The sequence below is a fragment of the Siphateles boraxobius genome, unplaced genomic scaffold, assembly GCF_051911475.1.
Source record: "Siphateles boraxobius isolate OS27281-9 unplaced genomic scaffold, OSU_SipBor_1 7, whole genome shotgun sequence".
Lineage (NCBI taxonomy): Eukaryota > Metazoa > Chordata > Actinopteri > Cypriniformes > Leuciscidae > Siphateles > Siphateles boraxobius.
Window position 1 is genome coordinate 32,471,174 of NW_027509197.1, and position 4,202 is coordinate 32,475,375.

At 45.9% G+C, this 4,202-nt stretch overlaps 1 long non-coding RNA gene across 1 annotated transcript; it reads right to left on the minus strand.

Annotated features, from left to right (window-relative positions):
• Positions 1-3,201: 3,201 nt before the first annotated feature.
• LOC143723501 (uncharacterized) lies at positions 3,202-3,660 on the minus strand. The gene is made up of 3 exons (XR_013197132.1): positions 3,566-3,660; positions 3,368-3,454; positions 3,202-3,276 (listed from the first exon to the last, which is right to left on the minus strand). It is a non-coding gene; the product is annotated as an uncharacterized LOC143723501 (long non-coding RNA).
• Between the last annotated feature and the right edge of the window lie 542 nt (positions 3,661-4,202).

Genomic DNA, 4,202 nt, shown 5'->3' on the forward strand with positions numbered 1-4,202 from the left:
TTGATTTGTACTGACCTGCTTTTTATTAATTCATCAAAAAGTTGACAAATTCAGTGACATTCCGCTTTATACAGTAAATTCCGTTTTTATGACTGGATTTCGCGATTTCATCCGTGTTTTCTGCATCACGGAAATCACAGGGCCCTATTATATTGAGGCATTTTGCAACTTAAGTGTAGTAATTTATTGCTACTTCAGCAAAGTCCGCTGCTGCCTTAACTTTGTGAGACAACTGATGCGTGATCAGTGAAGCAGCTCCAGTCAGCAAGTGCTTTCGGTGTGAGAGTGCAAAACTTTCAGCGCCTTCAGCTTTCCGCGTTGATTGGCCAGACTTGTGACTCCCAACAAATCAGATGGGCGGGGACATTGGTCTAGTCTACAGAGTGGTTAGTTCCGACAGAGGTGGCTTGCGTCAGAGCCAAATATAGCGCATTTCAAAATTAAATTATTTTATCTGCAAATCGGTTTTGAAAATGGTCGATACCGATAACCATAAATATGCATAATATCGGCCAGGCCGATAATCGTTTAAGCCCTACTTCGGTGCAAAGGACGTGAGCTGTATCGATGTCTCGACCACAACTAGAAATCGCGGGGGTCTGCGAGCAAACCTTAGCGAGTAGCCTCGTTTTATTATGTTCAACACTCATTTTGATATTCCAGTGATGGCTTCCCGGGCCTCATAGCTAGGGGTTGAATGAAGTCTGGGGACGGGCCGCTTTGTGATAGGGACCCGGCCGCCCAGCTGTTTTGGGTTTGTGACACTGTGTGAAAAGTGCTTACGTGCAGGGGTGCGTACTTCATAGTGGGCACACAACCTACATTCATTACATTTCCACCGTGAGCTGGGGGGAATGTGTAGGGGTGCATTTTGGTCGCCGTAAAAACTGCGTTTGTTTGCAGATGTGCATGTTTTAAAACAGATTTGTTTACTGCAATATTGAAGTTCTCAGCCGCCTGAACTAAAGAGGGGACTGGGAGATGTGTGAAAAGCTTTTTGGAGGTTGGTCCGGCCTAGGCGGGACTCAAACACTCTTTTCCTTCCTGTCACTATGGCTTGGAAGGTTTCCGGGTCCAACACAATCTTGGGTCGGGGTCCCTGTCGCTCTGGGAACTGGTGTTGCTTTGTTGAGCGGTGCCAAAGTTCAGCCGCTGGGCGGGGCTGGGAGACCTGCGGTGCTGGCTTCGCTAGCTGAGAAGACGGCGCCCTCTTGTGGCGGCCCGAAGCAGAGCTGGATCGTTTAGGGAGGAAGTGACGCATAGCCTGCAACACTTTCTGAGCCTCGGTGTAACGTTCCGCGAAACCTTTGACTGCTGGGCCGAACAGACTGGTGGTGGAGATAGGGGAGTCCTGAAAAGCTGCCCTATCTGGATCCTTCATCTTTGTTAAGTTCAACCAAAGATGATGTTCAAGCACCATCAAGCTAGCCATGCACCTACCAATCGCCTGGGCGGTTGATTTGGTGGCTCGCAGAGCCAGGTCTGTGGCGATGCGCAGGTCTCTGAAAGCTTCTGGTTCAGGTCCAAACTCGTCCATCGAGCGGAGAAGTTTGGCCTGAAAAACCTGGAGAACAGCCATGGTGTGAAGCACCGACGCAGCGGCTCGGCCAGCAAGAACTGATGTGGTGCGGCAAGGCTTCGATGGGTGGGTCGCCTTAGCTTCCCAATTCCATAGCGGTGGGCGGGCAGAGGTGTGCGGCCACCGCCTTTTCGAGGGGAGGAATTGCTTCGTACCCTTTTTCCACAGCGCAGTCGGTGTTGCGTTGAGGAGAAGGAAGGCTTTAAACGACTTTCCACGACTTAAACTTTCCACGACTTCATTAGCTTCTGGAAAGAAGGGGGTAGGTCTCTGCTGAGGGGCCTGTCGGCGCCCCTGCAAGAACGATTCGTCCAGCCTGGTGCGCGAGGGCTCCTCGGGCGAAGACCACTCGAGCCAGAGGTCTTCAACGGCCTTAGTTAGCACGCGGAGAAGCTCTGCGTCAAAGCTGGTTCTCCCGTCGTTCGCGCTGGCTTGTAATGAGGGCGCAGTGTCAGTCACAGAGCCTGCCCATTCCTCGCAGCTGCACTGCGTTTTAAAAATTTTACTTGATATTCTCTAGAAAAGAATACATTTTCCCCATAGTGTAAGCTACTGAAGAGAGACCTCTTGAAAGGGAACTTTTATTTTCTGATCTCAGTCAAAACCATTAATAGCCTTCAGAGTTTTTATACTCTCTTGTTTTGTACACAAGCATCAGTGCAATTAATCTACAATGCCAAACTTAATTAACCTGCCTTAAAATTCCCTACATACTGTAACTATATGTGGGTGAAATGCATGTAACTTCTACACTCTAAGAAATAAATAACAGAAAAAGTACTGGCAGCTCATTACCCAGACTTTGTCCTGTAATTAAAAAACGGAAATTTTCTGTTATTTAATGGTGTATCTATAGAAAAAAAAAAACAGGACACTTTCTGTCGTTTAATGGTGTATCTATAGTAAAGACACAGGACACTTTCTTTCATTTAATGGTACATCTATAGTAAAAAGAAAAACAGGACACTTTCTGTTATTTAATTATATAACTACAGTAAAAAAAACGCAAATATTAAATAAATCCATAAAATAACAGAAAATGTACTGGCAGCTCATTACCCGGACTTTGTTCGGTAATTTAAAGATGAAACATTTCTGTTTTTCAATTTCTGTTTTGGGCCTCGAGTCAGTTAACGTAGTGTGATTGCATAAAGCTACGTCACACGTAGGCTCACTATTGGCCGACGCTGGTCATGTGTGTGATGCGTGTGACGTACAACAACAGAAGCTTACGCTGTTAAACTAGTGAACTGACTCGAGGCCCAGAGAGAAGGAAATGAATAGTTGAAATAAAGTCGTTATTTTTGTTTGTTTTTGCGCACAAAAAGTATTCTCGTCGTTTGATAAACTTAAGATTGAGCCACTGTAGTCACTTGGACTATTTTGACGATGTCTTTAATAACTTTTCGGGCTGGCAAGTTTCAATCCCTTAGAAGCCTATGGAGGAGTGATCCAGTTTTCAGATTTAATCAAAATATCTTAATTTGTGTTACAAAGATGAACGAAGGTTTTACGAGGTTGGAACAACATGAGGGAGAGTAATTACTGACAGAATTTTCAATTTACCTTTCACATTACAACAATTCCATCCACTGAAAAACCTTTTCCCCTTGCACTTTTTAAAATAATTTATTCAGAGGAACATGGATGGGGGGGGGGGGGGGGTGTACTCTTCTTGTCTTCAGTTAAGATGAAGGCTGTAAAAGAAATACAAAACAGTATTACTGATACAGAACGTGTCAAAACAAAGAAAACAAAGATTCTAGGTGGGGAAAACTCATCACTCACTAAGAAATGTGTAGTAAATTCTTCAGAGCCATTGGACTGATTGGACCAGGTCCTGGTAGGACTGCACTCGGGTTTAGCCACCAAAAACTACAGAGGGGAGAGAACAGTATGTGGCCTATCCATCATGATGTTTAAAATTTAGTTACTGTGTACTGTAATGGTTCAATGGTACCGTGTACTGTTTGCGGTTAAACGTACCTGTCTGTCTCACGGCGGGAGGCCTGCGTCACGGCCCAGCTGTCCCTCCAGGTTGTCGTTGCTCTCTCCGTGCCGACACAGGTAGATTATCCTGGATCTGTTTGATGAGGAAGTGTCGATCCCTGTCTATCACCAAGGAGTGATCCTTGTGGGCAAATAGGCTGGAAATTCATATTTTTCACCTGACATCACATTCCAAGGAAAATGCTCCCTGGATGGCAAAACAGACGTTATTTTCCGATGCCGGCCAACCAGCAAGCAAGTGATATACTGTTACTATGAGTTTATTACTTTGCATTGCCAAAATGCTGGATGGTAGCTAGTTGTGCCTTCTGATGCACTAATTAAGGAAGAGACAAGCCCGGGCTGTGTTAGGTGAGGGATTCCCCACATGGTAAACCTAAACATTACTGCACCCGAGCGGTGATAGGGACCTGGCAGTTTTTAACGGTAGAATCAGGCCCGAGGGCCAGCTATCCGAGGCCAATCAAAGTCCCGCAGCGCTGCGGTATCGTTCCTTCTAGACGGGATTCTGACTTAGAGGCGTTCAGTTCAGTCATAATCCCGCTGATGGTCGCTTCACACCAGTGGCTCCTCAGCCAAGCACACACACCAAATGTCTGAACCTGCTGTTCCT